Source organism: Nilaparvata lugens, chromosome 8 (assembly GCF_014356525.2).
Source record: "Nilaparvata lugens isolate BPH chromosome 8, ASM1435652v1, whole genome shotgun sequence".
Lineage (NCBI taxonomy): Eukaryota > Metazoa > Arthropoda > Insecta > Hemiptera > Delphacidae > Nilaparvata > Nilaparvata lugens.
Genome location: NC_052511.1, coordinates 25,831,166 through 25,854,244, shown reverse-complemented (window position 1 = coordinate 25,854,244; position 23,079 = coordinate 25,831,166). Strand labels below are relative to the sequence as shown.

Genomic DNA, 23,079 nt, shown 5'->3' with positions numbered 1-23,079 from the left:
GTAGATGCCTGGTTGCTCAAATCTCTGTTTGTTTGTTTGATAATTTTGAAAATGTTTCCTCAGTGAATTTGTTGTTTTAAAGGCAATTCTGTATTTGAGTTTTTTAAAAGATGATGCTACTTTCTGTGATTTTTTGTTGTAGTATGTGAGTGTGATGAATTTTTGGTCATTTTCCATATTATTTTTGGTTGATGATTTTGTTCTTATTTTGTGGAGTAGGTTGTCAACTAGAGTGGATGAGTATCCATTTTGTTGGGCAATGAATTTGATCGTGTTGAGCTCTTGGTTGTAATCAAATTGTGTCATGGGGATATTCAATAGTCTGTTGATCATATGGTGGAAAGCTGCATGTTTATGTTGGGTTGGGTGGTTGGAGGTATTGTGAATTACTGTGTCAGTTGTGGTAGGTTTCCTGTATATTTTAAATGTTTTGAAAGTATGGTTTTGTTTAAATATGGTGATGTCCAAGAAATTGATTGTATTATTGTTTTCCAGTTCTATGGTGAAGTGCAAGTTTGGGTGTATTTTGTTCAGTTTGGAGTGAAATATTTCAGTTTGTCTGGTGTTTCCTTTGTATAGAATGAAAATATCATCAACATATCTAAACCAGCTGATGATTCTGTCAAACTGATTGAGAATGTGTTTTTGTTCAATGTTGTGGATGAAGATCTCAGCTAAAATGCAAGAAATGGGGCTCCCCATGGGGAGACCGTTTGGCTGGAAATAATATTGGTTATTGTAACAGAAGTAATTCTGTGAGGTGACTAGGTTAGTGAGATTTACAATTTCATTGATATGTTCAGGTGGTGTATTATTCTGTTCTAGCATTGTTTTAAGGAATTTTACAGTTTCGGGGATTGGTACATTGGTGTATAAATTTGAAATGTCCAGTGAAGCTATTGTGGAGTTTTGTGGTATTTGGATTTTCTGAAGTTTTGTGGTGAGATCAATGTTGTTTTTCACTGCAGTATGATTATGAAAAGTTATGTTGTCTCTTATGGTGGTATCTAGTAGTTTGGCTAGTTTGTGGGCAGGTGCTGTTGTGTGATTGATCAGTGGTCTTATTGGTACATCTTGTTTGTGTATTTTTGGGAGGGCGTTGAGTCTGGGTGCTTGTGGGTTGATTTGTTTGAGAAACTTTTTCTGGTTGTTTGGGATTATGTGCTTGGTTTGGTTGATGGCATCTTTTATTTTTGTTTGATATGTGTGAGTTGGGTCAGTTGAGAGTTTGACTATGTTATTGTCATTGATGAATTTGTCTACTTTCTGGTCTATGTCTGTTTTATGCATTATAACTGTGATGTTGCCTTTGTCAGCATTAGTGATGACTAGGTTGTGTTGTTTCTGCTTGTTTTTTATGCTTTTCAATATCATGTGTTCTGGGTTGTTTTTTTCTGAGGGCTTGAAATTGTTTCTGTTTCTTGTTATGTCCTGTCTCAAGTATTCTTGGTCAGGTAGGGTAGTGTTTTGTATTGCAGTCTCTGTGTCTATTATGGTATTGAATAATTGGGATTTTGAATTAGGATTGTTTGTTTTGATGTTGTGTTTCAATCCTTTGTCTAGTAATTTCATTTCTGTTTCTGTGAATTCTATTTCAGTGTTGTTGATTGTTCTTTTGTGAAAATTATGTGTGGATGTTACAGTTGGGTTCTGGGTATTCATAAGTTGAGTTAGTTTAAGGTTGTGTTTGGCTTTCAACTTGTTTTTCATAGAATCTATAATTTCTTGATTGTGAGATAATATTTCATTAAATTCTAAATGGTGTAGTTCTGAGCTCAGTTTTAAATGAAGATGGTATGCTTTCTGGTTGAGGTTATCTTTCTGTTTGTACAAATGTTGAATGCTGTTTTTAATGTACAGTTTCTGAGCTTGTTTTTTAGTTTTTTGAGCAGGGGAGTTTTGATTTTTTATACTGATTTTTGCATAGTTGGGAATAATGTTATTGTGTAAACAAAACTGGTTGAATGATATGGAAAGGGATGTTTTCATAACCTTGATATGAGTGTTCCTGTATGCATGGATCCATTTTCTCCTCTCGGCGTGATTACTCTGTTGTATATCCATACTTTTTCACTATTAAAATTAAACTTGAATTTTAAAAAACTTTTGAAGTGAAAATGCACTTACTTTTTGTATAGTGACGATCGTTTCGACCTGTTGTTGGTCATCATCAGACTGTGGGAATTCACTCAGATGACAAGGCTATGTGTGGTAAGGGATGAAGGTGGTGGAATAGGTTGTGGTGGGGGTTGGGTTGGTGGATATTTAGTGCGGCGGTATTTTTGAACTTTGGACTATTTTGTCAAAGAGTGTGTGGGAAGAGAAATTTATTTGATCATTTAGGAGACTGTTGGGAAACTGTTTTGTGTGGTTGTAGATTTCGTATTGTTCTAATACATTGAGTTTTCTGCTTTTTTGAGAGATATGGAGGATTTCAAGATTGGTGGCGATGTCTGTGTATGTGTGGTTTGTGGATATAATATGGTCAGCAAAGTTTGAGTGGCTATGTGGTTTATTAATGGCTCTGATGTGCTCTTTGTATCTTGTCTGAAAGTCACGTCCAGTCTGTCCGATATACAGTTTACTACAATCATTACATTTTAATTTGTAGATGCCTGGTTGCTCAAATCTCTGTTTGTTTGTTTGATAATTTTGAAAATGTTTCCTCAGTGAATTTGTTGTTTTAAAGGCAATTCTGTATTTGAGTTTTTTAAAAGATGATGCTACTTTCTGTGATTTTTTGTTGTAGTATGTGAGTGTGATGAATTTTTGGTCATTTTCCATATTATTTTTGGTTGATGATTTTGTTCTTATTTTGTGGAGTAGGTTGTCAACTAGAGTGGATGAGTATCCATTTTGTTGGGCAATGAATTTGATCGTGTTGAGCTCTTGGTTGTAATCAAATTGTGTCATGGGGATATTCAATAGTCTGTTGATCATATGGTGGAAAGCTGCATGTTTATGTTGGGTTGGGTGGTTGGAGGTATTGTGAATTACTGTGTCAGTTGTGGTAGGTTTCCTGTATATTTTAAATGTTTTGAAAGTATGGTTTTGTTTAAATATGGTGATGTCCAAGAAATTGATTGTATTATTGTTTTCCAGTTCTATGGTGAAGTGCAAGTTTGGGTGTATTTTGTTCAGTTTGGAGTGAAATATTTCAGTTTGTCTGGTGTTTCCTTTGTATAGAATGAAAATATCATCAACATATCTAAACCAGCTGATGATTCTGTCAAACTGATTGAGAATGTGTTTTTGTTCAATGTTGTGGATGAAGATCTCAGCTAAAATGCAAGAAATGGGGCTCCCCATGGGGAGACCGTTTGGCTGGAAATAATATTGGTTATTGTAACAGAAGTAATTCTGTGAGGTGACTAGGTTAGTGAGATTTACAATTTCATTGATATGTTCAGGTGGTGTATTATTCTGTTCTAGCATTGTTTTAAGGAATTTTACAGTTTCGGGGATTGGTACATTGGTGTATAAATTTGAAATGTCCAGTGAAGCTATTGTGGAGTTTTGTGGTATTTGGATTTTCTGAAGTTTTGTGGTGAGATCAATGTTGTTTTTCACTGCAGTATGATTATGAAAAGTTATGTTGTCTCTTATGGTGGTATCTAGTAGTTTGGCTAGTTTGTGGGCAGGTGCTGTTGTGTGATTGATCAGTGGTCTTATTGGTACATCTTGTTTGTGTATTTTTGGGAGGGCGTTGAGTCTGGGTGCTTGTGGGTTGATTTGTTTGAGAAACTTTTTCTGGTTGTTTGGGATTATGTGCTTGGTTTGGTTGATGGCATCTTTTATTTTTGTTTGATATGTGTGAGTTGGGTCAGTTGAGAGTTTGACTATGTTATTGTCATTGATGAATTTGTCTACTTTCTGGTCTATGTCTGTTTTATGCATTATAACTGTGATGTTGCCTTTGTCAGCATTAGTGATGACTAGGTTGTGTTGTTTCTGCTTGTTTTTTATGCTTTTCAATATCATGTGTTCTGGGTTGTTTTTTTCTGAGGGCTTGAAATTGTTTCTGTTTCTTGTTATGTCCTGTCTCAAGTATTCTTGGTCAGGTAGGGTAGTGTTTTGTATTGCAGTCTCTGTGTCTATTATGGTATTGAATAATTGGGATTTTGAATTAGGATTGTTTGTTTTGATGTTGTGTTTCAATCCTTTGTCTAGTAATTTCATTTCTGTTTCTGTGAATTCTATTTCAGTGTTGTTGATTGTTCTTTTGTGAAAATTATGTGTGGATGTTACAGTTGGGTTCTGGGTATTCATAAGTTGAGTTAGTTTAAGGTTGTGTTTGGCTTTCAACTTGTTTTTCATAGAATCTATAATTTCTTGATTGTGAGATAATATTTCATTAAATTCTAAATGGTGTAGTTCTGAGCTCAGTTTTAAATGAAGATGGTATGCTTTCTGGTTGAGGTTATCTTTCTGTTTGTACAAATGTTGAATGCTGTTTTTAATGTACAGTTTCTGAGCTTGTTTTTTAGTTTTTTGAGCAGGGGAGTTTTGATTTTTTATACTGATTTTTGCATAGTTGGGAATAATGTTATTGTGTAAACAAAACTGGTTGAATGATATGGAAAGGGATGTTTTCATAACCTTGATATGAGTGTTCCTGTATGCATGGATCCATTTTCTCCTCTCGGCGTGATTACTCTGTTGTATATCCATACTTTTTCACTATTAAAATTAAACTTGAATTTTAAAAAACTTTTGAAGTGAAAATGCACTTACTTTTTGTATAGTGACGATCGTTTCGACCTGTTGTTGGTCATCATCAGACTGTGGGAATTCACTCAGATGACAAGGCTATGTGTGGTAAGGGATGAAGGTGGTGGAATAGGTTGTGGTGGGGGTTGGGTTGGTGGATATTTAGTGCGGCGGTATTTTTGAACTTTGGACTATTTTGTCAAAGAGTGTGTGGGAAGAGAAATTTATTTGATCATTTAGGAGACTGTTGGGAAACTGTTTTGTGTGGTTGTAGATTTCGTATTGTTCTAATACATTGAGTTTTCTGCTTTTTTGAGAGATATGGAGGATTTCAAGATTGGTGGCGATGTCTGTGTATGTGTGGTTTGTGGATATAATATGGTCAGCAAAGTTTGAGTGGCTATGTGGTTTATTAATGGCTCTGATGTGCTCTTTGTATCTTGTCTGAAAGTCACGTCCAGTCTGTCCGATATACAGTTTACTACAATCATTACATTTTAATTTGTAGATGCCTGGTTGCTCAAATCTCTGTTTGTTTGTTTGATAATTTTGAAAATGTTTCCTCAGTGAATTTGTTGTTTTAAAGGCAATTCTGTATTTGAGTTTTTTAAAAGATGATGCTACTTTCTGTGATTTTTTGTTGTAGTATGTGAGTGTGATGAATTTTTGGTCATTTTCCATATTATTTTTGGTTGATGATTTTGTTCTTATTTTGTGGAGTAGGTTGTCAACTAGAGTGGATGAGTATCCATTTTGTTGGGCAATGAATTTGATCGTGTTGAGCTCTTGGTTGTAATCAAATTGTGTCATGGGGATATTCAATAGTCTGTTGATCATATGGTGGAAAGCTGCATGTTTATGTTGGGTTGGGTGGTTGGAGGTATTGTGAATTACTGTGTCAGTTGTGGTAGGTTTCCTGTATATTTTAAATGTTTTGAAAGTATGGGTTTGTTTAGATATGGTGATGTCCAAGAAATTGATTGTATTATTGTTTTCCAGTTCTATGGTGAAGTGCAAGTTTGGGTGTATTTTGTTCAGTTTGGAGTGAAAAAGTATGGATATACAACAGAGTAATCACGCCGAGAGGAGAAAATGGATCCATGCATACAGGAACACTCATATCAAGGTTATGAAAACATCCCTTTCCATATCATTCAACCAGTTTTGTTTACACAATAACATTATTCCCAACTATGCAAAAATCAGTATAAAAAATCAAAACTCCCCTGCTCAAAAAACTAAAAAACAAGCTCAGAAACTGTACATTAAAAACAGCATTCAACATTTGTACAAACAGAAAGATAACCTCAACCAGAAAGCATACCATCTTCATTTAAAACTGAGCTCAGAACTACACCATTTAGAATTTAATGAAATATTATCTCACAATCAAGAAATTATAGATTCTATGAAAAACAAGTTGAAAGCCAAACACAACCTTAAACTAACTCAACTTATGAATACCCAGAACCCAACTGTAACATCCACACATAATTTTCACAAAAGAACAATCAACAACACTGAAATAGAATTCACAGAAACAGAAATGAAATTACTAGACAAAGGATTGAAACACAACATCAAAACAAACAATCCTAATTCAAAATCCCAATTATTCAATACCATAATAGACACAGAGACTGCAATACAAAACACTACCCTACCTGACCAAGAATACTTGAGACAGGACATAACAAGAAACAGAAACAATTTCAAGCCCTCAGAAAAAAACAACCCAGAACACATGATATTGAAAAGCATAAAAAACAAGCAGAAACAACACAACCTAGTCATCACTAATGCTGACAAAGGCAACATCACAGTTATAATGCATAAAACAGACATAGACCAGAAAGTAGACAAATTCATCAATGACAATAACATAGTCAAACTCTCAACTGACCCAACTCACACATATCAAACAAAAATAAAAGATGCCATCAACCAAACCAAGCACATAATCCCAAACAACCAGAAAAAGTTTCTCAAACAAATCAACCCACAAGCACCCAGACTCAACGCCCTCCCAAAAATACACAAACAAGATGTACCAATAAGACCACTAATCAATCACACAACAGCACCTGCCCACAAACTAGCCAAACTACTAGATACCACCATAAGAGACAACATAACTTTTCATAATCATACTGCAGTGAAAAACAACATTGATCTCACCACAAAACTTCAGAAAATCCAAATACCACAAAACTCCACAATAGCTTCACTGGACATTTCAAATTTATACACCAATGTACCAATCCCCGAAACTGTAAAATTCCTTAAAACAATGCTAGAACAGAATAATACACCACCTGAACATATCAATGAAATTGTAAATCTCACTAACCTAGTCACCTCACAGAATTACTTCTGTTACAATAACCAATATTATTTCCAGCCAAACGGTCTCCCCATGGGGAGCCCCATTTCTTGCATTTTAGCTGAGATCTTCATCCACAACATTGAACAAAAACACATTCTCAATCAGTTTGACAGAATCATCAGCTGGTTTAGATATGTTGATGATATTTTCATTCTATACAAAGGAAACACCAGACAAACTGAAATATTTCACTCCAAACTGAACAAAATACACCCAAACTTGCACTTCACCATAGAACTGGAAAACAATAATACAATCAATTTCTTGGACATCACCATATTTAAACAAAACCATACTTTCAAAACATTTAAAATATACAGGAAACCTACCACAACTGACACAGTAATTCACAATACCTCCAACCACCCAACCCAACATAAACATGCAGCTTTCCACCATATGATCAACAGACTATTGAATATCCCCATGACACAATTTGATTACAACCAAGAGCTCAACACGATCAAATTCATTGCCCAACAAAATGGATACTCATCCACTCTAGTTGACAACCTACTCCACAAAATAAGAACAAAATCATCAACCAAAAATAATATGGAAAATGACCAAAAATTCATCACACTCACATACTACAACAAAAAATCACAGAAAGTAGCATCATCTTTTAAAAAACTCAAATACAGAATTGCCTTTAAAACAACAAATTCACTGAGGAAACATTTTCAAAATTATCAAACAAACAAACAGAGATTTGAGCAACCAGGCATCTACAAATTAAAATGTAATGATTGTAGTAAACTGTATATCGGACAGACTGGACGTGACTTTCAGACAAGATACAAAGAGCACATCAGAGCCATTAATAAACCACATAGCCACTCAAACTTTGCTGACCATATTATATCCACAAACCACACATACACAGACATCGCCACCAATCTTGAAATCCTCCATATCTCTCAAAAAAGCAGAAAACTCAATGTATTAGAACAATACGAAATCTACAACCACACAAAACAGTTTCCCAACAGTCTCCTAAATGATCAAATAAATTTCTCTTCCCACACACTCTTTGACAAAATAGTCCAAAGTTCAAAAATACCGCCGCACTAAATATCCACCAACCCAACCCCCACCACAACCTATTCCACCACCTTCATCCCTTACCACACATAGCCTTGTCATCTGAGTGAATTCCCACAGTCTGATGATGACCAACAACAGGTCGAAACGATCGTCACTATACAAAAAGTAAGTGCATTTTCACTTCAAAAGTTTTTTAAAATTCAAGTTTAATTTTAATAGTGAAAAAGTATGGATATACAACAGAGTTTATCAACGAGTTATTCAATTAAATCTATCCAACATTCATATTATTCTAATTTTCTTCGGATGTATTTACTTACAATCAGTTTTTGCATAGATGAGGCAAAGCTCCTGAATTTTCACAGATATAGGACTTCTTGCAGTTGATAGAGCTTATCAATGACTATTCCAGGTATGAATTTGATCAAAATCGTTGGAGCCGTTTTTGAGAAAATCGCGTAAAACCCTGTTTTTGACAAAATTATTGCCATTTTAGCCGCCATCTTGGATTGCATTTGATCGAAATTGTTCGTGTCGGATCCTTATAGTGTAAGGACCTTAAGTTCACAACACACACACACACACACACACCACACACACACACACACACACACACACACCACACACACACACACACACACACACAACACACACACACACACACACCACACACACACACACAACACACACACACACATACAGACCAATACCCAAAAAACACTTTTTCGGACTCAGGGGAGTAAGTATAGAAATTTAGAAATCGGGGTACCTTAATTTTTTTCGGAAAGCAATACTTTCCTCACCTATGGTAATAGGGCAAGGAAAGTAAAAATGTATACTAGAATCAATTCTGTAGAATCAATAAACTTATTCTTGAATCAATCAAAGTAAAGAATGAAAAATAAATAAATGTGAGACATAAATATCATAAAATACAGCGCCTTTGAATATCAAATAAAAAAATACAGTACACAATGACTCATATACTTAATTTCAATTATGAAATCCTATTCAGTTACGGTAGGCTACTGTTCGATGAGTAGCTTTCGATTTCGAGTTCGATCAGTGAATGTTAACACTATTCTTATCACTATCACTAATTTTTTCGTAGTATGCTTACCAAGGATTCCATGATTGTAAGCTTTTATAGCATTCAATCATACACACAAGATTGAGAATGATGTGTGAGAAAGTCTCAGATCATGCTCTTTTCGAGTCTACAATGCGGACTGTAGTACTGGAACCGGCCAAGAAAATGACAAAATAGCGTGCTCTCTCTGATTCTCGTTTGTGATCAAAACTCCAAGGGTTCGTGATAACTCACATTCAAGTTAGTAAGCTTCCATTCTAGAGGTGATGAACTCCATGAACATCAAGTATAATAGCTATCAAGATGTTATTGTTGATCAAACACCTAGAACCACTGAATAAATACATTACCGTACAATGAAGTTGATAAATAAACTTCTTCATAGTCCTCGATGTACTAAGTACAGTTGTAGGACAAAGTTCAAACTTCAAACTACACTTCAAGTCTATTAAGTCAAATAGAGAGTGGATACTTATAATTGAAGCGAGACTTTTGAGTATACTATTAAATTGTTGATTAGCTCAAATAATATAATAATGGAACATTATACTGAAGAATTCTTGGAACTATTGATGAGAGGGATCGTTGAGTAAAATGATAAAAAAATTGTCGGGCCCGTCCGGGATTTGAACCCGGGACCTCCTGCACCCAAAGCAGGAATCATACCCCTAGACCAACGGGCCTTGATGATTGGTAATTGTTAGTATTGAATGAGACATGAAAATGTGCGCTAGGTGGAAATGATGACCTTGTTTAGTGCACATTTCAAGAAATGAAAGTGAAAGCGATTTTAAGAGGTGAATTTGTTTTGGTTACGTTAATAGCTCCTAGAGCACGCTCTGCACGCTGTGCTAATCTTGTCATAGAACAATGTTCTCACTCTTTGTAAAACTATGTTCAAATTGTCAGCACCAAAATATAACATATGACTTATGAAATTATTGAACGACTGTTATAGAGTTCCTACTCTCAAATCAAGGCCAAAATCGTTGTCCGTCAGTTTGTTTGTATGTTCCACAATAACTTGCGAACGCTTTGATCCAAATAAATCTCGAACACATATTTTTCCAGCCTTTTTACAGATCTAGTTCGTTGGACAACAAAATTTATCGACTCCTCCGTCCCTTTTCAGACAAAAAAGGATATCAGGTTTTTCAAAATACCTCTCAGAAGATAGCCCAGTCAACAAAGTGTTATAGAGGGAAAAGTTAGGAAGACAATTTTTGACCCCGCGGTTCTGTTAAGTGTAGTGGGGAGGTAATTATATCAAAACTCCCCACCCCCACCCACTGTGCTAGAGGGATGGGGATGATTCAAAGGCAACGTTAGTTGACAAAAGGTTGTTCACTCACAGGTGTAAGATTCGAAGTGGTGGGGGGAATGCCAGCGTGACGTCACGTGTAGTAAAAAAGTGGTAGATTAACCACACTCAGCATACAGTTTATTCACTGTATCTTCAAATACATCGTCGTTAAGCCCCTCAAAATTGACCTAGAACTTAAAAATTCTCCATACTTATAGCGAATTAATCACCGATTCTAATGATGTTGTTTGATATTTCAAGTTCATTCAACTTGTATGAATAAAGTGAAGTTGAAAGTTTTTCAAGAATCTAAACACGTGACACGAAAAAGTTAATAAGCTGGAAAAGCGTTAGTAGACAACGTTATACTATTATAATTTCAGATTAACCCATAAAAAATCTTGATAAACCAATGCATTGCAATAAAACAATAAACCGATCCCGATAAATCCAATAAATTTCATTCATATAAATGCACTGAACACATGCTGGTATCGAGCACATGTTCTACGAGAATCAAAAATCTCATCCCCGAAATTCACAAGCTGATGTATAGCCAAACTACAAAATATAAACACGACCTAGAAGATAAAGAAACCTTAGGGTTTGAAAGGGAAGGTTAGGAGGTGGGTTTTTTGCTTTTATATTGCAAAATGCCTGTATTATTCAAATGTTTTGATAATTAATGTAAAGCAGAAACAGAAAGCTTGCTTTATAGTGTCTTTTGAAAACCTAAATTCTCAGACAACTATAATTAAGTTTGGAAATCATGCGAGACCCCGATGGTGGAGGGGTTAGTGAAATTTCTAGTACTATTCTAGTGGTGAGGAATCCGAAATAAAAATCATTTGACGATTGATTGCCTCTATATTAAATATTTAAATTCAAACAACACTTTACAATAAATACTTTCTTCAATTAAAGATTATCTTTGTCTTTAAGAGACCAAATTTAATTATTTTTACGTCTTTAAGATACCAAAATCTAAGGGACACATTGAATTCTGGTGGGGAAAGATCAAGTACTCATCTTGTAGTTGTCGTCGCGATCACCGGAGTCCCTGGCGGAGATGGATGAAGGGTGAAGATGATTAGTCGTTCTCCAGGAATGTTCAGGCGTCGCGGCGACAGATCCAAAAGGGAGTTAGTCTTGTTCTCTCCTCATCAGCGTTCAATGACGTACGATTCCATCCATGGTTGGAAGAAGTCGCCGGCCCTTTTACAATGGAAATTCTCAGCCCGATACAGAAACCTGATGACAAATTTACAACAGAATTAGAAACATAATAATTACCAATATCTAATAGGATTGTATTCAATTGATGATCTAGGTAGATCATCAAATAAATACAATTCACCGCTTCCTATGAGGAAATAATATTATCAACATACATAAATCGAACACTTCCACTTCAAACTTGATAAATTATATTCAATGACAATAATAAAAATACTCACCCAAAAGGGGTATTGAAGATCCAAAGTATAGAGGGAATCAATCGTCATCCTAATTCATCCCATTATTATATTCTATAAGGGGGACTTTACTTCTAAATTACAATTACATTAAATGTCCGATTTACTTGGACAATCAATCTCCTGGAGAGAATGAGAATGTACCCCCAAACGAAAACATTACTGGAAATTGAAAGAAAATCTCAAGAAACAATTAACACTATGACAGCTGGGATTAGAATGATCGCTCTCCTAGTTTTCAGAGGCGTCCAGACTGATCAGTTTTACCATCATACTTTGAAATATTTACCCGATCGCCTGTGAATTTCTCTTCGCCCACTCTCTTCCTGCTCAGTAAATAAGGAAGGTGATACGTTCAAGTAAGAAGGAAACTAGGAGAGAAAAGTTATTTCCCTTTTGCAAGTTTAGAATTATGGGATTGATTCAGCATACTTCTGGCGTCTAAATCTGTCGTGAGAATAGATAATTCCAAGTGGGATCGTGGGAACCAAGGACTTTAATAAGATTCTGATCATAATTATAACGATTTTAGAAATGCTGGCTAAGTTGCCAATTTACTATCTTCATGGGAACTGAAAACTACTAACTTAAGATAGAATAAATTCCATTTAATAACTCAAAATTTTGGTACAGCTTGTCAGAAAATGTTTGTGTTATATAATTTGACTATAGGTCACCGTATGATTTTCAAGAATGCGATATTCTGCCTACTCTGTACTACAGCCTACGTCACGGCTGCAGTTCCCCCACTCCAATTGCATTTCAACTAAAATACTATAGATGAGTGACCAACCTTCTGTCTACTAACTTTGATTCAAAGGTACCATTTTCTGGTTTCTCGCATATAACCCGAGAACTATGCATGTTACAGACATGACTATCCTATGAAAAATAAAAGCTTACATAATTTCCTATAATATTGATCAAACAACATTTTCTATATCTCTTTCACTTTTCGAGATATCCGCTCTAAAAGATGTGAAATTTTTGAAAAAACACATTTTCCTTTAACTTTTTGGTATTTTTGCTCTTATAACTAACTTTTTGAATATCGATGGGAAAAATCCATGCTGATCATGAGCTTATAGAGCATCAAGTTCTCTTCAATTTGATGTACTCAATTTCAATTTCAATTCAATTCAATTTATTTCACCAAAACACAAAAACTTTACAAAGATGTGACAATCAGAAAAAAAACAATAATTATTATTCTAAATATCTATATCATCTATCTGTAAAATACGGCTGGAGGTGAAGAACTACTGGCATAAGTGGAACACTTGTTCACCAGTAGGAGTAGAGACTTACCGTAACTGTTTCTAAATCTTAAGCTAATAATTCAAAATGGAATATTTTTATTCAAACAATGGTAAGTATATTTAAAATCAATGCTATTAATTGTGAATTAATCCAGACAATAATGAATAGTTTTAAAAGCTGAAAAAATTTTTGAACTCATAAAATATTAAGATGGAAATAATAGTTGTGAAGTATCCAGTTTTTAATATTCATTGGTACAAACTTAATAGGTACACCGATGAGCTCGTTCGGGATGCAGTTTACAATCTTTGGAGCGATGTATACCAGCTGCTTACGAATAACCGTTAAATTCGAATCATAAGTAACATATCTATGTAGATTGTATCTTGTTCTATGAGTTACATTGATTCTTGAAAATGAGCTTCTATGTTTATTGAAATATTTAAATATGCTAAGCACATAGAGTTGACGGATTGACGTGACTCCCAATTTAATAATAATTAAATAATAATAATTTCACAAGTTCACACACATCCCCACGACAGTTGCAGTAGCTTCAGTGTTGAGTGTAAGATCTTTAGTTATGCAAAAATAGATTTTATTGTAATACTCCTGTTTATCATAATGAGATTATATAGTATATAATTTGTGAATATGCTATATTTACTATATAGCGCAGTCAACGAAGTGTTATAGAGGGAAAGTTTGGAAGACAATTTTCGACCCCGCAGTACTGTTCAGGGTAGTGAGGAGGTAAACATAACAAAAGTCCCTAAGTAAGTATCAAAAGTATCTAATGGTGTGGGGGTGGCTCAAAAGTACCATTTTTTGGTTTCTCGCATATAACTCGAGAATTATGCATTTAACAGAGAAAACTATTCCATAAGAAATTGAAGCTTACATAATTTCCTATAATATTAATGTTATAGTTAAACAACGTTTTCTATATCTATTTCACTTTTCGAGATATCCGCTCTAATAGATGTGATATTTTTGAAAAAACTCATTTTTTTGCTATTTTTGCTCTTATAACTTTTTGAATATCGATGGGAAAAATCCATGCTGATCAAGAGCTTATAGAGCATCAAATTCTCTTCAACTTGATGTATAATTTCACAAGTTTACACACATCCCCACGACTGTTGCAGCAGCTTCAGTGTTGAGTGTAAGATCTTCAGTTATGCAAAAATAGACCAATTGACAATGGAATTCGGAGAGAATGTTTTGAACACAATTTTTGACTTTGCAGCTTTGTTGGGACCAGTTAGGGGGTGAACATATAAAAAGTCCTCATCCCTACCCCTTGTGCTAAAGGGATGAGGGTCGTTTAAAAGTTGAATTTTTCAATGCTTTGCTTACACGCTCATATCTTGAAAAATGCGTTCAACCGACATCACTAATTATTCAGAAATGAAGCTTGATAAATTCTCTACAATATTTTTTCCGTAGTGATTTGTGATATCTCCAACAGTTTCCGAGATATACGCTCTTAAAAGTGTAAAATTGTTAAAATAACAGCTTTCAATCCTATTTTTTTATGTTTCAGGGCCTACAACTCTCCAACAATGCATCATAAAAATGAATGCTCACCGTATATTTGTAGAGCTTTGTTTTCTTTTCAATTTGATGTATTATTTCACTACTACCCTCTATTTCACCCTCTATTGTTGTTATAGCGGATTCAATGTGGGGGGTGAAATTTTTATTTTGTAACAATTGATCACTTGACAATGAAATTTGAGTCTGGAACATCTGGTACACATTTTTTGACTTTGTAGCATTATGAAGACCAGTTGGGAGGTAAACATAGCCAAAATACGCTTCTCTTGCCCGTCTATTGAAGGCGTGGAACTGCTAAGTTGACACTTGTTGCAGAGTTGAAAATTTCACACCCCACATTGAATCACCTATAAAAATAGAAGGAAAAGATTAAGTAGTGAAATAATACATCAAATTGAAGAAAAAACAAAGCTCTACAAATCTACTTTGAGCATTCATTTTTATGATGCATTGTTGGAGAGTTGCAGGCCCTGAAACATAAAAAATAGGATTAAAAGCTGTTATTTTAACAATTTTACACTTTTAAGAGCCTATATCTCGAAAACTGTTGGAGATATCACAAATCACCACAGATTCTTTTTCTCAAGATATTAGCGTGTAAGCAAAACATTGAAAAATGCAACTTTTAAACCATCCTCATCCCTTTAGCACAAGGGATAGAAATGGGGACTTTTGATATGTTCACCCCCCAACTGGTTCCAACAAAGCTGCAATATTCAAAAAGTTATAAGAGCAAAAATAGCAAAAAATTGAGGGGAAATGTGTTTTTTCAAAAACTTCACATCTTTTAGAGCGGATATCTCGAAAAGTGAAAGATATATAGAACAAGTTGTTTGATCAATATTATAGGACATTATGTAATCTTTAATTTTTTCATAGAATAGTCATGTCTGTAAAATGCATAGTTTTCGAGTTAAATGCGAGAAACCAAAAAAATGGTACCTTTGAACCAACCCAACCCCCTTAGCATATGGGTTGGGGGTAGGGACTTTTGATATGTTTACCTCCTCACTACCCTTAACAGAACTGCAGGGTCAAAAATTGTCTTCCAAACTTTTCCCTCTATACCCTGTTTTGAGCATTCATTGCCTGGACTAAGAGTCTACAAGCTGATTTCAGATTCAAAATGATAGTTCAATAGTGAGTTCTTCAGTCCAGGAGGCTCACAAGTTATACCTATTAATAATGTACACTTGGAATTTCATACTATATTTTGGTAGTCTTGGAGAATTGAGTTTTAATTTCAATCTATCTGCTATTCTCTAAAGTCAAAATGCAATATTTCAATCTATTATTTTCTCAACCTCATTGCTTTGTGCTCTTATCAGTTTGAAAACGGTTTATAACCAAGATTCTTGTTTCTAAACCAAGATTATCAATTGCAATTATGATTGAAATATTCAGTTTCTGATGGAATCCCTGCTTGAGATTGATTGGAATATAAATTATAACTAAAGTTTGAGTGACATGAAAATATGATATAATGAATTTTTGTCTGGGAGACCTTAAATGATTTTATTAATTTCAAAAATTCTCTCAATGGATCATCAAATCTCATAAATAATTTGGAGTGTAGAATCTCTTCTTTGGAAACTTATTTGATACAATTCATTTTCCTGTTCACTAGCCACATCTACGAGTGATCGTGAACCAGAATGTTATTAACGACGAAAAACTCAGTCGAAACGACCGAGATCTGATAGTAACGGTGCACTGTATTCCATGATGACTTGTTCAATCAGGCTCTGTCGAAAGCCTTTGACAAGTCACACACGGAAAATTGAAGTCCTTGTTTGCGGTTGCGGTGAAAATGCAACTGGAAAAGCTTTCCGGTTAGAAAGAGAGATCGAAAAAAGGGCTGTAACCGACACAAAAACGGGCGAAGCATATCGAACGACAGTCATTCTTTCGGTGATACAGGAGGCAATGCTTTTTCGCCTGTCTTGATTTTATTTTCTCTCCATCCGTCTTTTATCCGGTCAGTTGGAGGAAATAACACGGTATCGCGCCACGCTTTATCCCTTCTATAGCCATTCGTGTTTTTCAGCACCCACTTTTCAGAACTCTTTCTCATCCAGTCGTGGAGAGCACATCACCAACTTCCTTTTTGTCTCCTTCCTTCTTCTATATTTTCTTTCTGCTATTAATTCTTTCACACCTAGCTGTGAAAAGCACATTTCTGCCTTCTCACCTCTTCTATCTCCTCTTTCTTTTTTTATTGATTTTTTCTTACCCTGACTGTGAAAGCACATCACCAAATTGGGGCCTTCTTTCCTCTCCCCTACTCTCTACTATTTCGAGTACCATTCATTTTCCTCCTCTCCTCCTCAACCAAATTCTTTTTAGTTTTCTTCCCTCTTCCACCTATCATCCTTTATTCTCTTCTACTGTGAGTTCTATCCTCCTCTCTCTTCTCCCACTAGATAACGATATCTCACATGGCGCTTCCTGAGAAAAAGACCAGCAAAAGAAAGACAGCAGAGGAGATAATCCGCCAAAGCCGTCACATTATTGAGACCACTTCAAATCCAAATTGACCAGTGTACTACGTTTCACTATGAATCGATTTATTTGCTCCAGTGCTTCTTGAGGAGCTACAAAGTACATATAAAACACAACGTATTCTTCCACAAAAGACAGACAGGATCCAGTGAGGATTCAAATACTGATCGCTAAATCTGGTTGAGTGGCCACAAATACTAGAAAAATAAACAATTATATGACATATGTTTGTGATATGAGTGGAGAACGTTGTAAGATGGTAAATTGCAAATCCTTTGTAGATGATACGATGTTCTTGATATTTATAAGAGCATTTGCTAAAGTCCTTCATTTGCGAATAAATTCACAAATAATTAAGGCCGTCCGGCTCGCAAAATTGCTGGGTTCAAACCTCAGCTCTAGCTCAGTGGTAGAAACATGAATTTTCCAAATACAATTAGTCACCATAAGGTTCAGTGACCGGTGATTATTAATTCTTACCGCTGCTTCTATGAAGTTCTTGAAGAATACCAATGAGGAAATCAAAAGAATATTTGATGACTGACTATCAGTAACCATGTACACAATAGAGAATAATAAAGACCAACTATAGTTTTTTCTAGTTGATCCTTAAAACGCTTGTCATGAATACAGGTATTCACCAACTTATCCTTCTGAAATTCCTTAGAACTTACAATGCCAGTTCTTGAAGCTCTCTGGATCCTTATATGATATAACTGGAACCTTATTAATATAATTATCAATATATTTTTTCTGGCAGACTAATATGGCTATTATCAAAGGATGATAAGTATGGAGTGCTCTTAATAAGATCAATATTAATTGATTCAATAATTTTATATGCTGCTGAATATTTTTTGGTACCAAGACAGCTCAAACTGTATATCACGAGATGAATTAGGATATAATAAAAAATTCTATGACTTTGTATGCTGACATAAAACACAAAATATATTCCCATAAAACAATATATATAAAATATTCTTATATCTATAATTTCCCTTAAATAAATTCTTTTCCAAAATCTGAATAATTATCACAAGGTTTAATAGCATTCACAATAGTGAGTTTTAAAATTTATAAATTCGTATTTAATACTGATATATGGACTTCAAGTCAATTCATAATTCTACCATTTGAAACCTGTTTGGTCTATAGATTTGATATGACTTACTTTGATCAATTAGCAAAAATAATAATTAACAAGTTAATATTCAAACATGAGATCTCAGGGCTTTTAATGAGTTCGTGCTGTGCACGGAAGTAAGCTTCCTACATATATCGAATAAATTCATAAAATGTTCTTATAAACTATGTGATAGCACTCAACACGTTGCGAATTTTTCTTTGATTCAAGTTAATTTGTATAGCGCTTTGATTAATTCCCCAACTATGCATAGAAAGGCCTTAAAACGAGCTCGTTTTGGTTTATCACTCACATTAATGACGTTCTTGACGGTCTCGTGGATTGAATTAATTATTTCCAATAATTAATTAGGCAGGTCCCTTTCGTCTCTGCTGGGCTAGCGCGTGGTCCAGATTTCTTATAGATTTCTCTCCGAATTAAAGATATATTCATGGGAATTGATTACAAATTACGAACTCTTCAACAACACTGAGTTCACAGATAATTTAACATTAATTACAAATATTTCACATTTAAAAAAGGGGTTGGCTTGATAATTTTAAAATTTAAAGGAAGAAAGAACCCTAAACTCCATGTGCATCCTCTCAGGTCAAGATCGCAAGCCAGAAGAAAGTGGTTTTCAGAAAAATTTTATCTCTTCCTGATTTGTAAGCTTCTCTCTGATTGGGTTTTAATTTAACAAACTCAATACAATTGGTTGCTTCAGAATCAGGGCTTCTTCAACTTTATAATAGAAAAAATAAATAAAAGTTTTTTATATAAATATATGGAGTGATTATCTTAAACTATTTTCATAAATAAATCGCGATATACGATGTTAACAAACAATATACATTTAGTTTTTTATATGAGTTTTGTATACTCTGGATTTTCGTGCTTTTTAGATTATAATAAATATTTATACAGCAATAATAATTGTCCGTATTTCTATACATAAACCTTCCTTAGTATATATAATACATCTTTTGTGAGTAAATTTTTATAATTCAACCTATACTGGTTGATCGAACAATCAGCTGATTCGCTAGGTATTGATTCAAATAACTATCGATTTATTCTAGATCGATTGATTCATTTAAAAGTGTAAACAAATAATTCTAACCTCAATGTACATGCAAACTTTTATTTTTTATAATCTGCCAATAATAAATAAGCCGCTTTATAATTTTTAATTCTGCCAATGGATTCTCATTAGTTGTTGAATCACAGTTATGCATGTTCTTCCTTATCATTTTAGATTTAGGTTATCTTTCTTTTCCATTTTATAATTCTATTAAAATTCACCAGTTCATTTCAAAATATTTTATGGTACTAAAATACCACGTGACAACGTGAAGCACTACAGAACACGGATCATGCAGAAAAGTAGAAAACTTCATAATCATTATTGATTTTGCAATCTTCACTACACCTTCCTACGCATACTTAAGTTCTAAAAACATGTTTAATCTATCTTTCAAGTTAAATCCATCATTCGTTTTCTTCTCAATTGAAAATTATATTATTGAGGTTATTATTAGGAAGTGAAACTGTAAATTTTTAGTGAGAAAACTTGAAGAACTCAATATATAACCTATAAACCTGAGTGTAAATAGGAAATGGCATTGGGCAATACGGCAGAATATCCAAAAGGATCAATTGTAATTAAATCTATTTGAATAAATAATAAATATTATTAAACAAATTACATTTTAAAACTCGAATATCAAATTTTCATAAGCTAATTCAACTTTTAACAGTAATAGTGCTTGCTAAATTAACTTGTGATGCTTGCAAACATTATCAGAAATATGAATACGACTTCACAGATAGATTTAATTAAACTTTAACTCAATGAGTAATACTGTAACTAATAATTTGAAATAGGAGTGACATAATATCACTGATAACTCATAATCAAGAAATTGGCTGTCCAGCACTATAGTAACAATACTAAACTCTGTGATACAAGTCCAAAACAAGGAAATCGATTAATCCAATAAATATTGACAACCTCATTGTCCTGTGAGATTTTGATTGGAGTAAATATCAATCATCATCGAAACATTATAAACAAAAAGACCAGGTATTAGTGATTGAATCTCTCTCATACTTTGCAATTTTCATACTCTAAATCTCTAATCTCTGGTTGACTACTGACCTAGTTATAGCGTGTCCCAGTTTGCAAGTCTGTTTACAGTTCAAACAATGACAGATAATGCAAATATATGCATGGAGATATGAAATTGGTAGGCATATTGCATTGAGCTTACAAATGCCAGGGCTACTGGCTTATAATATACTAGATGTTATTGTTCCTACTTAATCGAGGATACAAATACCGGAATACGGTACTGTACTAGTTTTTCAATTATAACTTCCAAACACATCTTTACTGGTATCACTTATTTGATGACAAAAGTTTTCAACTATGCTGGTGTCGCATTTCACGGATATGGCACAAAGTTTAATTAGACAAGCTCACGAAACACGACAGAACAGCAGTAAAGTAAGATGAAGCCCGAGAGTGAAAAAACAAGAAGGAAAAATATACGAAGGCTGGGGGAAAAGCAGGAAATATAATATACGAAGGCTGGTAGAAAAGGACAAAGAGAGTGATGGGGAAGAAAAGGGCACTTGAGTAATTCATGTAGTCGACGGGAGTCAAATAGTTTGCAAGGTGACAAGACAAGGTGGGATGTCTTCCATTCACAAGATTTGGAAGCTTCCTGCTTCTCCATTTTCATCCCGACTAAGAATAGAGTGCAGCTGAGGTCGGAAATTTTTTTCCCTCACCGAAACAAAAATGAGCAAGCCACTGTGACATCACCATCACCATTGTCTCTGGAATACGGCCAACACCTTGAATGTAATTACACTCGTCTCTCTGAAACCAGTTTGGTGGTTCAAAAATTCTGAGTCATCATTATTATAATAAGATACTACTCGAGAGGGAATATTTTCCCAGTAATGTTTTATACTCTTTTAGCTAGAAATTTGAAATTAAATTTTAAGGTTAGAAGTTCAATTCAGAAGTAAAATGAAGGTCAGGACAATATAGATTAGAAATATGGTAGTATTTTCCAGTAATTATTCATAAATTTCCACGTAGAACAATAATGTAAGGCATCAGACAGTAATATCGTAGAGAAACTATAGCGAGAGTAGATAACCCATGGTATAGGGCGTTTATGTCGCAACGTTTACTGTTATCTCAAGCCGATTACTATCGAGTATTGTCGATTTTTACTGTTTTGTTGGGGTGAGAGTGTATGAAGGGCACAGTATGAGAGACTACCAGCGTCACACAGCTTCACGGGAAAGAACTACGTGGACTATCGGCTTGAGATAACAGTAAAAGTTGAGACATATTAATACCATGGGATATCTACTTATGCCATTGTTTATCTATGGCATAAGTAGCATGTATGTAGCATAAGTATGGCATAGGTTGGAAGAATAAAGTATTAGAAGTCACTCAAGAATTCCACAAAATGAAAATAGATATACTGGTGACTAGCGAAATGAAAAATAAGGGTAGTGGTCGTGTAGAGGTAGAGGATGCATTGATTTTTTGGAGTGGAGTAGATGCAGATCAGAAAGCCAAAGCTGGGATATGTATGCTTATCCAGAAAAAACTTACAAGATTCATAAAGTCATGGAATCTAATTAGTGAGCGGATAATTGAAGTAGAGCTGGAAATTTATGGCAGAGAGATAGTAATCCTGGGAGTATATGATGCTAATGATGACAGTCAAATGCAAGATAAAGAAAATTTTTTGAATGCCTGATAGTAAACATTGAAAAAATAAATGAACGAAAAGAAATCATCTTAGCAGGTGATTTCACTGGAAGAACAGGCAAGAGGATTAATGACTCAGTTGTTGGCAGCTTTGGAGAGGACAACCTAAATGACAATGGAGAGAAACTGATAGAGCTCTGTGACTACAAGGGTTGAGAATACTCAATGATTTTTACAGGCATAAAGAAATCCATAAGTTCACTTGGACACAAGTTACTCGCAAGCTTAAAACAATCATAGACTACATCATAGTGAAGCAGAGAACATCAATATGCGTGAAGATGCACGTGTTAAAAGAGGGCCAGAATGTGGATCGGATCACCAATTACTTTGGTCAAAGCTAGAATTTCCATGGAATGGTTCTAAATCCAATAGTGGAGAAATTCCTAATGCTTCGGAAACAGGGGCTGCAAAAGAGAGAGCGAGAAAATATGAGTTGGATTTACTGCAAGATGACACTATAAAAGATCATTATCAAAGAAAAATGGACCAAAAACTAGTGGAATTCAGGTTTGACAGCCCAGAAGAAATCTACAACCATATAAAGCAATGCATACATCAAGCGGAATTGGAGGCTTAGGAGAGGAAGATGGAGGTCAAAGGAAGTATAAGCACAACTTGAGTGTCATAACAGAGCAAGAAATAAATAATAAAAAAGTGCTTTATGAGAGATGGTTGAATACAGAAAAAGTTGAGGACTTGCAGAAGAATAAAGAGAAAAATAGAGAGGTTAAAAGGTTGATAGTGCAAGAAATGAACAATGAGTGGGGAAAACGATGTTCACAAATAGATCAGTATATTGGAGATGCAAGAAGCTC

General features: G+C 34.5%; 1 protein-coding gene and 1 non-coding gene across 5 annotated transcripts in view; one reads left to right on the top strand and one right to left on the bottom strand.

Annotated features, from left to right (window-relative positions):
* The window catches only part of LOC120352669, a 357,141-nt gene that overhangs the window by 49,912 nt on the left and 284,150 nt on the right, over positions 1 to 23,079 (top strand). The window lies entirely within an intron of this gene.
* Trnap-ugg lies at positions 9,845 to 9,916 on the bottom strand. Its single transcript has one exon. It is a non-coding gene; the product is annotated as a tRNA-Pro (tRNA).